Below are 14,424 nucleotides of genomic sequence, written 5' to 3'. Positions count from 1 at the left end.
CATAATCTCACCAACCATGCTAGTGCCAGAAGCGTAAATCATATCACCCAAGCGGGTGATCAATGTTCGCAGCACCAACCGACCACACTGCCATAATCTCACCAATTGTACTAGTGTCATAAGTGCGGATACTATCACCCAAGCAAGTCATCAATGTTCGTAGCACCAATTGAGCTCGATATCTCAATAAGAAGGATAGCCAAGTAGGAACTCCAAATATGACTAGAAATATCAAGCCACCTTAGAGGAAATAAATACCCACCTTAATGAGATGAAGTCAGAATTTGATAAAAAAGTGTTGGAATTCTTGGCTCATGAAGTAGAATCCCAAAGGCTGCAGGCATAAGTCAACCCTCATGTTAAGCAGTTGTAGAAGGATAAAGCAAAATATGAACAAAGACTGCATCAAGAAGTGGAGCAAAAAATGAGTTCCAAGTCCAAGATACAACAGAAAGGACTTTGAGGCAAGCAAAAAGCTAGTGGAAGAGCAAATCACATTGATGCACAATCACATCATTGCATGAGGCCGAAGAAGGAAAGAATTGAATATTTGGAAAAAGAGCAAAAGGAACTAAACAGACAACATGCCCATGCCATTAGAGCACATTATGTAGAGATCCAACAAGGGTTGCGACATTTTTCCATCATTCCTCGCATCCAACACATGTTCAAGTGCAAATCTATTGCTACCATCGTCATGAGGAAATGTGGCCAAGCTTTAAGGAAGAACCTAGATATTTGAGACGTGGATTGGGTATGGATGGTGTTAATCCTTCTTGAATCAAGAGCACCTCATATATGGTAGTGGTGAATTACAACATTCCTCCATCCATGGCAATAAAGAAAGGACATGTCATGTTATCCCTTCTCATTCCTTGGCAACATAAGGTAAAGAATATGGATATATATCTTGAGCCCTTGATTGATGAGCTTGAGATACTTTGGAGAGGTATCCATGTGCATGACATATGTCGGCCTCCATCTTCACGAGACTTTCTCTTGAAGCCCATATTAATGTGGATGATGCACGACTTTCCTGGTTATGTCGAGTGTTCAAGTGAGTCAAATGGGTTTCTATTCATGATGATTCTTTATTATCATTGTACTATTTTTTGACATGCTTAAATGTGTATGTTGTTTAGGTCTCTCCACATCTGGATACCATGCATGTCCTATTTGTGGTCCATCATTGGCGGCATCTAGGCCAAAGAGCTTGAAGAAAGTGATATATGAGAATCATCATCGATTCTCCCTCATCATCATCCCAAATTTGTTCGTTCTTGGATGGGAGTCCCTCCACATCCACTAAGCATGGGAGATTGGAAGGCATTATGGAATGGAGTGGAAAGTCCTCCTCCCCCCAGCATGAATAGGTAATATATCTTTGACATAGAATTCCAATACAGGCTTTGATTTGAAAAGATAATCCTCTTAATATTTGTTGTTATTTGATAAGGTACTCTATCTTGCTTCGCCTACCATATTGGACGAGCCTCAAAATCAACCATCGTCTTGATCCAATGCACATCTTTAAAAATGTCACCTCTAACATTTAGGAGCACTTGAGAGGAACACGAGACTAACAGAGGATCTACAAAGCATAGAGAGGATGCAAAGAGCTTGGCCACACGAGAGGGACCAAATGGGAAGACAAATCTACTGACAAAGAAGGAGGAGAAGTTGGTGAAAGATGCCATTACTACATTCCATACTCCAACGCGATGCATGAGGTGTTTAAAAGGTGCGTTCTTCAACACGTTTAACAATATATTTGTTGATCTACATCATCTTCAAAAAGTTCTGATCTTATTCTATGGATTACCTAATAATTGTAAGTAACTTTTATCTCTTGCAAAGTAGTTGAAAAAGATTATGAAAAATCAAAGCTTATTTAATTTTGTTTGTCATGCAAGGTGACAAAGTTAGCTTTGTGTTGAAAATGGATGAGTGTTAGATTGTGAAAGGAAAGAGGATAGAGCGAACGAGTATCACACTCATGAATGAGGCTATGGCATATGCAAAAAGTTCAGAGTTATCGTCTTTTCTCAGTGAAGACACATTTGAGGGGAATACTGAGATCAACCAAACTCCTGATAGAAGGGAGAGGATTTGCAAGCTAGACTTTTCCTCATATAGTGTCCAATCTGAGAAAGAGATATGGTGGCTTGGCGCATTTGAAGTACCAAAAGAGACACATGAAGTTCTCGCTTAGATGTTTGATAGGATACCCTGGATTACCACTATCATCAAAGCATAGATTGAGGGAGAAAAACTTGAGGTAGAGGGCAAGGGCACTTGTATAGTAGATTGGCATTTGGGGGGTGATCTGAAGACAATAAAGTGCTTGCTTGGGTGTCCAGAAGGTGCCAATACCCCAAATCCTTGTCCGTGGTGCATGAGAATGGTGAGGGAAAACAAACAAAAGTCAGGAAAGAAGAGGATGCTTGAGAATCAAGATATTGAGCACGACCCCATGGACGATGTTGCTAGCAACTAGGTTGGAGGTGTCTTGTCTGCCAACATGCTAGTTGTGCCAACAAACAGGCATTTGAGAGACCCAAAATGGAATCCTATAATTCCATTTGAATTGAAGAATGCCCAATTTTATACACTTCATGCATTCATGCGTGTGTTTGATCGTTTGCTCAAGTGTCACATAGATTATGCATTTACCATGCAAGGCAAAGAACGACAAGAAGAAGCTCTTCATCATAAAGTAGAGCAACTACTCAACTCAATTGGGTGCCATGGCGGCAATGTGCAAATTACTGTTAACAAAAAGACCTCTGGCATGAATCATGAGGTTGCACAACAAGTGTCCATGTGAGTGGAAATAAAGCAAGACGTTTTCTAGAGGAGCCAAAAAATGCCAAGGACTCAACCAAGCCTTGGAACTTGTGGAAGGATTTATGCAAATGTACAACATTTGATTGCACCAATTCAAGCCTTGTAATTCTATGTGAGAAGGTTTGATCAAACTTTAATAAGATGGTGAAACTTTTGACCAAAAGCAGGACAACCACAAAGGAGCGACAAAAATTTCAAGACGAGCTTTCTAATTTTACTAAGTCCATGGTTGATACATGGGGTGAAACCAACATTATGCACTACATGGTAAACACATTTGCTCCTTCCTACTGGATATTAACAAACGAGTATGAATAACTACTGACTCTCTTAATTTTTGTGCAGCACATTCTTTATGCTCATGGTGCATACTTCATGAATGAGTATGGTTCTCTGGACATGTGGAGCACAGAAGGAATGGAGAAATCTCACTATCAAGCTAGAGGATTATATTTTGAAAACACCCGACATGGAGGAGGGAAGACTCGTACAAATTACCTCAAGGAGATGTTTAACTAGTTTTACACATACACTTTTGCACAAAAATTATCCATGGAAAGGGCACGTATGAATAATCTAGCAAGGGCAGCATGAAATAATGCCAAACAGAGAAGATCACTAAAGTGGAAAGCTGGCACCAGGACCAGCACGTCAAGCAACATGGAGATCTTCACGAAGACACATAAGAAGAATTTGGAAGTAGAAACAGCACTTTGAAATTGAAAGTATTTGGAATAAAGTTGTAAACATTTTTGACTTAGGAAGTAGACAACATTTAGAAGAAAGTTGTAAAGTTTTTTAACTTGAAAATAAAAAATAATTGCACCATTCCATTATATTAAAGATTTACAGTGAAAATATTTACAACAAAAAGAGCTAATTGCTCTTGAGCCTCTTCTCTTCTTGCTCCCCCACTTCGGTAGGCATTTTCCCTCTATAACGCAAAAACCTCTTACGACTATAGCCCTTGAGTGACTTTACATCCTCCACTCCTGCACCTAGGACATAGCTTAAATAGCATAGGAAATAACCTACTTGAGAAGGCCAAAAACCAGGGCCGTATCTAAAGATACAGATGGCAGCACACTTCTCTTTAAGCATGACTTTATGTATATTATAAGGTATAAATGTATACCCTGTAAACCTAGATAGGGCTTTCAGTAGTGTAAGGAGTGGAATCTCTGCATCCCTAGAGTACTTGCTATGATATATAATAAATATATTTTTGTCGATAGAAGAGACGTAGTGTGCAAGAGCGGCATCTTGCCCAACTCTTACATGACCAACACCACCTTGTCTCCAAGAAATCCATCAGCGTCGTCAAGCTCTATCTGCATTGACAAAGAACCAAGAGGAAACAAACTAAAGTAAGAAATAATTCAAACAAACTGAAGCAATAAGAATTAAACCAGACAAACTAAAGAAATGATTAATTCAGGCAACAGACTTATGTGTGGTAGGGCTTGCCACGTGTAGGGCTGATGCAGTCAACATCATGATTGCATTTTGCTCGATAAAAAGGAGGAATATTTTCTTTTCCATGCTTTTTTTCCATTGCGTTTCTCCACGCTTTGCTCGTGCAGCTCGCTGAATCCATCCATCCCAGCCCTTGTTTCAAGCGCCTGTAAGTTTTTCTCTCTCTTCCCCTTTTCTTTCGCTGATTTCGTTCACGGTGCGATATGGCAATTCTCCATGTTTTCGAATCAACATATCGCCACCCATGGATGGTTGGGTGAATTTTATTGATAAGTTCTCTCTTCCCTTTTTCTTTGTTGATTTCGTTCATGGTGTGATATGGCCATTCTCCATGTTTTCAAATTGACATATCGCTCTGTGGAAGGTTGGGTGAATTTTATTGATAATTTCTTGTTTCGTTCACCATGCAAAATGAACATTGGTCCACATTTGGATTCACCTTATCGCGCGGTTGTGACTTTTGGCTAATTACTCTGCCTTCTCTTTTCTAGTACTACAATGGCACGCATGAAACAGACCGTCAAGAGAGTTTCAGTGCCAGCGCTAGATCCAACGCCAAATCTAGTTCCGGTTCTAGATCTTCCAAAGGATGTCGCAAGTGAACCTGTGCTTCCTGATGTCAAACCCAGCACCAGCAGGAATATTTCAAAAGTTAGGGTCACTTTGTAGAGGCAAAGAAAAATGTTTGCGGAGATAAGTGCAGGCTGCCAATCTCCTCATCCCCAAAACTCCTTTCTTGAGGATTGTCAAATCCATTAGCAATAGAATAAAGTGGAAAAGTTACTTTAAATGGCAGAGTAGCGCCCTTGCATTTCTTCAAGAGTCATGAGAGGACTTCCTTATAGACTTATTAAATGATAGTAACATTTGTGCAACCCATGCCAGGAGGGTCACACTAATGGACAAGAACATGACATTAGTAAGCAGGTTAGGTATAGGTATGATATGTTCATGCGACCTCTACCATTCAAGGAAAGGAAGGCAGTAAAAATCCTCTCCATTCCTCCTGCTTTGAAGAGGAACAGGGTTGCTCACAAGGTGGTTATTGAAGAGGTCACAACACTAGGTCCACAAGGGCTGAAGAGGCTTGTAAAGGGGGCGGATATGAAGGGAAAGGAGACAATATTAGAAGAGAATGTCATTAGGGATGAATTGGTAGAAAACCTTCTGAAGTTAGAGGGAAAGAATAACGACAGACTTAAGGCGGTGCCTGGTCAGATCATATGCAATGTCTCGTACAACGCCGAGCAGGAGAAGTGCCTCCATATCGCTCCAACAACGGATGTTTATATGCTCGTTGAAAAGAATAGAGAGATTAATGACAATATTGTGCTTACTTGTTTAAGGTGTGTACTTTTCGCCTTTTTTTGAATGCTTTCTTATTTTGATTTCTTTTTCCTTTTCCTAATGTTTTTAATTCAATCTGTAGGGTTCTGTTGAAAGAGCTTTTGCCAGACCAAGCAAAGCAAGGATGTATTTGTGATCCTTTAGTATCAACTATCATGATTGACTTGTCGAGTTTTGAAGAGGACCGTGCTCCTTATTTCCAGGGAGTTATTACGGGTACCTGCTTTGTTGTGCTGCCATATATAGAGAAGTACGTATTTTCTTTGGATTTCAAGTTGTTGATAGAATTTAAGTTATTAGTTGCCTGTGTTAGGTTTCTTCTATTTTTTGTTTACTTTCTCAATTTCAGAGGGCACTGGTCTACTTGTTTAATTAATGTGGTGAAATGCCAAATAATTTTTTATGAATAGCCTTCTCGGAATGCACGGATAGTCTAAATTGTAAGTCATTATACTTTGTATCGTTTCCTTCTTGCTTCCTAATTGTTCATTGTATGTCATTCTTTATATCGTTGATTGTAGGGCATGTAAGAGGGCCGTTGCATTGATTGAAACTCTATTTCCTGAATTGAAAAAGGATATAGAGTGGAAATTTCTCAACTAACCCGTTCCTATAATACAAAAAGATTCACACTCTTGTGGTTGGCACGTAGTCGCAAATTTCTAGAAGTTCCTCCTTTCCAAGTACACTAATTTTGATAGCTGTGTAAGTTTCTTGTGTCACCGTAATATAATTTCTCTATGTTCATTTCATGAGAGATCCCGCATTATTCTAACTGACTTTTATGTTGTTTTGCAGTTTGTTCGCTCAGATGACTTCTGGTTGTGGAGTGTGCGGGCAAAGGCAATAAACATTATCCTCAACAATGCAATTATGCCTGATGACCCTAACTCGCCACTTCCACTAGTTGCTAGCACTAGTGCATCAAAGAACAGAAAAAAGATGCCGTTTCATTTCCCTATTATAAGTATTTCAGCTTTAAACAAGGAGTCCCTGAGAAGGGAAGCAAGGGCAAGGCAAAGAGGAAGCTGACATTTGCAAGCAAGGACAAGCACAAGGCAGGCAAGGTGCCAACAACAAAGGAGACAAAGGGGGAGGCCAAGGCTAAGGAGGCCAAGGTGCCGAACGCTGAGTCGAAGGAGGAGGCCAAGGCTGAGTCAAAAGAGGAGGCCAAGGCTAAGGCTACAGAGCCCGAAACCGCTTTAGAGGCATTTTGTATATATCCAGAGACAACGTTGTAAAGATTCTGTATTTTTATTGAGCTCGGCTCATTTTTGTATAAACATTCGATATTTTTATTGAGCCCTACTCATTTTTGTATTTTGTGAGTATTGTGCTTTGCCATAATAAAATAGATTGTTGAGAATTTTTATTCTCATAACTCATCTTTGGTTAAAACTGAATTTTAAAGACGTTTGCTTCAAAATCATTATGAGTACTTTGTAGAGTAGACACATTCATCACATTAGTCATTACTAGGATACAATAGTTCAGTACAAGTCTTACAATGACTTCTATTGGGCCTAAGTCCCTGAATACAAGACCTTTCTAATTCTGCACGATAGATTTTTCCTCCATCTGCTTCTCTGGGTTGTTCATCTAAAGAATTCTTTGATGCACCTCTTTGGCTTCATCTATCAGTTTGTCTACATCTTCAAGGTCTTTTTTGAAGCTTTCAGATATCTGGATAGGTTGATCATCTGTATCCCCAATAGAGGAATAGGAGTCATCATCAGAAGGAACAGCTAAAATAGCTGGCCTAGCAACCTTGCTAGGAACAGTCCTCTCATTAAAAGAATTTGCATCCATGGGCGGCTTTTGTATAGAGCTTATAAGTTGTAAGATATTATGTTTTCAATTCCCTTATGGACTGGTCTTTATATACTATTTTGGATGGACTCCGAAACCATCGACATAAAAAAACCATGTGCTGTAAATCTTTGTGCCACTAAGCCATTTTTGGAATAGGAACCCTAGTACCTACACTGAGCTGACCATTATTGTGCACATACAAGATAGATTTAGAGTAAATTTGTCAAGTTACATTATAACTTTAATATAAAAATCTAAATTCTAGCTGTTACAAGACAAAAATTCATTTGCTCAAAATCGGTACACTTTTTTCAGGGCAAGGACTCTACAAAATTAGCATACTTGAAGTAGCTTCAAAATTCACAAAATTCAAAATCCCCATTAACTGAGTGATATACCATCAACATCCCAATCGAGATCTACCAAGGTCTTTGGCTCTAGTCGTTTTCAAATCTTCCTATTGTTCACCTTGAATTGTGCTCTCCTAACATCCTCACCTCCCATGATATTTAGGTGCTTTCAAATATTTAGGAGGCTCCAATGTCTACTTGCACCTACAACTTCCACTGCACCACTGGGCAACCGAACGCATATGTCGAGAGGCAAAACAACTTGTTCACTTGCCGGCATTGGGACCCAACGGCTATTCTTTTTCATCCACCGCTCATAATAGAAGCGTATGTGTAGTGTGGCATGAGCTTTGAGATACCGAAATGATTCACTAGATTCTACTATATTGTGCTTGACTGTGTCATCCTTATGTATCCCTTCTACAGTCCTCCACTGGTCTCCAAGAAAGGCCTACCATTTCATCACCTAATACCTTCTTGCACACAAACATGGTAGATGTTTGTGAGAAACAAAATTGATTGAACATCTTGGCAAAAAGATGTATTGGGCATACGGAACTAAGACTCACAGATCGAGAGGGCTTTGCAAACTTCAAAGACCCTTGTATATCACAAAGCATCTTTGATTTCATGACCATTACAGTCCAAGCATCTGGAATTGGCCATTCTATAGAAGATAGGGGTGGAGATGTGATTATCTGTAGCTTACCAAACCCACCGTTCTGCTTTGGCACCAGATAGGAGTGCTGGTAAAAGAAGACCTTTTCCTTAAGAAGTTATGTACTTTTTTTACAAGAAAACATTGCCTCACCAATGTCTGCATGCAATGCTTGAAATGTTCTGGTAAGGCTTTCCAATGGTTGCTCCTCTACCATGTTTGAAGGAAAAATATCTGCAAATAAGAAATAAGTTCACTTCGATTGAAACATCTGTGTCAGAAAATCTCACATGCCCCTTTCTACCTGCGATACTTACAATTGTATGGAAATCGAGTTTGTTGGCAAAGATGGATATCTCGTGCTGTGTAAACATGTTGTACCATGGCCACTAGTTTTCCATTGCTTGCCTTCTTGAAGCCTTGTAAATGACCTTTCTAATGGTGCTCCAGTACATTTTGCCATCGAACTCAGTGAGGCCCGATTGCAGCAGGCTATATAGATAAACCCAAGCGCTCTTACGAAATGCCTCTCCCACCCAAGCACCATCATCGTCCTTCTTGTTGTGCAAGGATACCTCCTCAATCTCGTCTTTTGGTATTCTTGATACGGCCATATCTTCTTGGAAGCTAGAGTAGAAAGCTTAGGATTAAAGTAAAAAGGAAAGAGATGTGCAGACTAGGGTTTTACGGGAGCCTTGAAGATAAAAGAGATGGAGCTCTGAGAAGGGAGGGAGATTAAGATGGAGGAGAAAGTTTAGGGTTTTGGGCTTTGATGGTTTCATTAGGGTTAGGCAAATGAGATAGAGACGAAGAGAAAGGGAGAAAGAGTTTAATTTGAACGTTCAAGAGGGAAAGTGAACTTGAAAATGAAATTTTTTATTACAATGAAATTTGAGATGGGTTTTTGGGGGGAAATGTGAGTTTTGGGGGGATCTCAAAAATTTCAAAATTTTAAGGATTTTTTGAGCCACAAAAACGGTGGCACCATACCTACCCTAAACCGCCTACTTTTTTAAAGGGACAAGTGTAATTATAAGTACTAAAAGCCTAGTCCCCCTCCCTATAGCCTATCCCTCCCTATATTCAAAGGAGACCAAATGTGCACAATCCTCTATTCCTATTGGTCCGTTGCTAATTACTTTCATTAGTAAAAGCCCCAAAATATGTCCAAATACCCCCTAATGTTTGGACTTCCATAGAGTTGGTCTCAAATCATGGCACTCATTTCCTAAATGATGTCATCAAACACATCACTGACTACCTAAACATATGACATGATAAGACCACACCATCCAATCCCTCTACTAGCGGGCAAGTTGAGAGTATAAATAAACAATTGATTGCCATCCTCAGGAAGACTATTGCATCGCATAAAAGAGGTTGGGACATTGCGTGCTATGTGGGTGCATAATATAACATACAAGGAAGCTATTGGCTTTACTCCATTCTCTTTAGCATATGGATATGAGTGTGTGTTAAAACCAAGTTAAACTATCTCTTGAGTAGGGGACATGAGCGCACAATCCTACATAAACACATGTGAACATGTAGACAAGCATGGAGGTGTGAGCCGTAAGACTAGACATGTGATTCATGGGTCATAAATAGGTGAGCCGTGAGCTAGAGACATGAGCCATGAGCCATGAGTCTAGACATATGAGCCTACAAATGTGAGCCTTTAAACATGAGCCTAGAGATAGGCATACCTAATATAATGTGGACCAATTATTACAGCCATAAATACTCGTATAGCCATGTCCTCTATATATTTTCTTATCATACAATCTGTACCAATTACAAATTCTAAGGAAATTTATTTGTTTTCGTAATTATTGGGAAATTAAAGTACAATTAATACGCAATACATGCACACCAACACTATCATAGGCCCAGTTCCTACATTTTCATACCCCAAGTGGGCCTATTTCATACCAAAGGAAGTATTGAGCTGAGTTCATACAAAAGAAGAAGGTGTGAGCCTCTATACATGAACCTAGGCATCTGAGCCAAGAGACTCCCAAATACACCACACTCACTAGCACAAGATTAATCAAGTGGAGAGTACTCACTATTTTCTTGTTATTGGAAACTTAGATGCTCACCCCCTATCTTAGAGAAGCTGCAACGATGTTGATGCTAGCTAACACTCAAGAAGACCCACCTCCCATTGTCACCACGAGAGTTGTCTATGTACAGCTTGGGAGCCTCAAGAGACAAGAGACCATGCTAGCCTCTTAAGACATCAATCCTCCCTCACACTCTCTCACACATCCACTCAGATATAATCCAAAGCAGCGTAAGAAAGCAAGTGAATCACACACAGACACACACTCTCACACACAAGCATTGGCATATACACAAAGAGGTAAGAGGGCAAGAGAACTTGGGTGCAAGGTAGCTAGAGCACATTCTCATTCAACACTCAAGGGATTCTCCCTTTATCAGTAGAGAAATTGACTTATTTAGAAGAGAGTTTTAAACTTGGGTGTCCACACCTAATAAATAATTGGGTGCTCGACTTAGCCTAACCATATCTAGGTGAATCTAAGCACACATTGGGGGTGGATGCCGGCTCTTTTACTTGGCTTGATCATCCCTTTGAGTACATCATTAAGTGCAATCACATGAGAATTACAAAGACTGGAAAGAGTTATTCATTCCCACTTGCGTAGATAATACATTCTTAAGGGCGGATAAAGATCTTTTAGGTAGTGCCCATTGTTCTTGTGTATCCTTTCGTGAGTGACTGTCAAGTGCTTCTACATGCTTTTATTTTATTGTAATAGCTTGTCTTTACTCATGGCCAATTCACATGTCCATTGTAATGGTGTAAGCCCATTGTAGATACATGTGGTGGTCCTCATTAACCTTAGGTTAACATTCTCCCCTCCTGGTCCTAGGTCCATTCGTGGGCCTAGAAAATGAATTCTTGATTGGCAAGGTTGATGAATTATTGGCAAGGGATTAATGCTCGAGGTTGGCACAATGTTGAAGGTATATAATATTGGTTATGGTATGAAAAGATGGTAATATGTAGGAAGACAGATGATGTTGAGAGCATGTATGCTGATGTCAATGCATGTGCGTGTGTTGAAACAAGTAAAGATGCTCAATGCATGTTCTTGAATTATGCAAGCACCTACCTACTTATATGCATCACAAAATAAAATAGCATGTAATGCAAGTACTTTGTGTAAGTAACTATTGGTTGCAAGGAAGGGTTTGCAATATAATCCATGACATTGTATTGTAATTATTTTTTATAATTTAAGTGATTAAGTGTTTTGAAAAAAATGCGATTAAGTAGTGTTTAAATAATGTGATTAAAAAAAACGAGCATAGAATGGGGGAGAGATGTGGGGACACATGTCCCCATATCTCTCCCCCATTATGTCCGCCCTTTCTTTTATAAAGATAGTCTGTGGCTATAGCTACGCGCGGCTATACACGCTACTACAGGCATGACTAGTAATAACTGTTGAATTTGTTGCAGTTGCTTTATATGAAATGGTTGATCAATTCATATGCTTGAGAAATTGATTCCACAATTACGTAGATGGAGATTCTTGCACATCAATAATAGCATCTTTTTGTATAGCACCCACATCCCTATAGTAAATCATTTGGCAGCTCACTAGCTATCTAGCATCAAATTAGAGCTCTATAATATCATGCAATCATCTCCATAATTAGAGCTCTTTAATTTCACTTAATCATCTCCGACATCGACATATAGATGAATAAAAAATCATCAATTGGCCCCAAAAAAGATAAAGCAAATGGTAGCCCCCCCATTGCCACTATTCTCTCTCTCTCTCTCTCTCTCTCTCTCTCTCTCTCTCTCTCTCTCTCTCTCTCTCACCATGTCTTGTAAAATCTATGTGTATATTGATTGGACCAGTCACTTTATTATTGTGAAGCATAAAATTCTTGCACAAATATCTTTCTTTGGATGGTTGATTCGTGAATGAGACTATAGTGCTTTGTTCACGTTGAGTTTAGCATCACCATCACCTCAAGATAAGTAGCCCTACACATAGATTTCATAATCCAATGCTTATAATTTTTTTGGAAAATTGGTAGTACTCAATTGAGTGGATCTCAAAAATTGTTAGATTTTCACTCTTGAATAACATTTTCTCAAGGCACATTTAATCCCCATGAGTTAGGCTTACATTATGTTGAATGCTAAGCTGGTGTAAAATTCTCAAAGTAGACACTATTCTTTGCTTGTTATGTTTTTAATTTGTTTTAATTTTTGGAACTTATAAAAATTTTAAATGCTATTTTGTGTTTTGTAAAAAAAAATGTGGTTTTAGATGTTTTAGACGTTTTTTTATTTTTTTGAGGTTTTAGATGTTTTTGATATTTTATATATTTTGGTGTTTTTGGGTTTGGCCTCACATGACAACAAAGACTTACTTGCACGCAAAGAGCATGGAAATAGCCTTTTAAGTGAAGGGCAAATATATAGCCAATCTAATTTATGTCTCAAACACCCAAAAGTAAGCACAAAGAGCTTTATATGAATGTAAACAATATTAATTGCAAACAACTTGTCTTACTTTGTTTCTATGCATGTATGCACTCAAAGAGGGACGGTGGGTGCACATGTGACTGTGTTATGGGGTCCCTAAGTTAGGCCTAAGCATGTATGCACTGAAGGGAGATTAGAGTTAGGGTTTCATGTGGGAGACATACACATAGAAGAAGGGAGAGAGAGAGAGAGAGAGAGACATATGGGGATAAGTCAACTCATCAAGTGTGAGTGTGTGACTCCCCTATCACACATGTATATTTGCACTAGTACACACAGTGCACTTAGTACATTAAAAGTACTAAGTGTACTATGTACTATAACTTATGGGCTTGTACACACTACAAGGGTGGGCATAATGCCTTTACCCCAACAACCTCCCACTTAAAGGCAAAGTGCTCTTAAATGAAGGAAAAGAAAAATCAGCATGTACATGATAATATACAAGGCCATATCAAGGCTGAAACTGGCCTCATCAAATGCCCATCAAGTGTCTGCAATGAGCAAACCGCTCTGGAGGCAAACTCTTTGTCAACAGATCAGCCGGGTTGTCATCCGTATGAATCTTAACAAGCTGAATTTGCTTGTTCTCTATCACTTCTCTAATGAAGTGATACTTCACATCCACATGCTTTGTCTTTGCATGAAAGACAGGGTTCTTTGCCAACTGGATGGCACTCTGACTGTCACAATGCAACACTGGAATATCCCCTGTATAACCCAAATCAACCACTAACCGAGATAGCCATAATGCCTCCTTGCAATATACTCAGCCTCTGTAGTAGATAAGGCAGTGCACTTCTGCATCCTGGATATCCATGACACAACACGTCCTGTGAATGTAAACACATAACCGATAGTAGACTTCCGGTTATCTGGATGACCGACATAATCCGAATCCGTGTAACCATGCACTAATGCACCTGTTTGCCAAAGAAAATGCACATATCCTGTGTGCCCTTTAGGTATCTCATGACACCTTTCACTGCTTCCCAATGCTTCTTGCCAGGGTTGGCCATGTATCTAGAAACCACTCCCACTGCAAATGCAATGTCCGGCCTGGTAGCAACCATGGCATACATGAGACTGCCACATGAGACTGCCACAAGCTGAAGCATACGAAATCTTGGCCATATCAGCCCTGTCACTATCCGACTGTGGGCTATCCATAGCACTGAGTTTCACATATGGAGGCAAAGGAGTACTAGTCTTCTTCCCCCCGTCCATATTGAACCTCTGCAAAACTTTGCCAATGTATTCCTTCTGAGACAAATACAACACATGCTGATTTCTGTCCCGAAGTATCCGCATACCCAAAATGTGATTTGCATCACCCAAATCCTTCATATCAAAAGTTTGATGCAGCCTCTTCTTCAAGGCATCCATCTCTTTACGAG

Source organism: Cibotium barometz, chromosome 21 (assembly GCF_041138505.1).
Source record: "Cibotium barometz isolate CiBa-2024 chromosome 21, ASM4113850v1, whole genome shotgun sequence".
Lineage (NCBI taxonomy): Eukaryota > Viridiplantae > Streptophyta > Polypodiopsida > Cyatheales > Cibotiaceae > Cibotium > Cibotium barometz.
Note: the sequence above shows the minus strand (reverse complement) of the source record.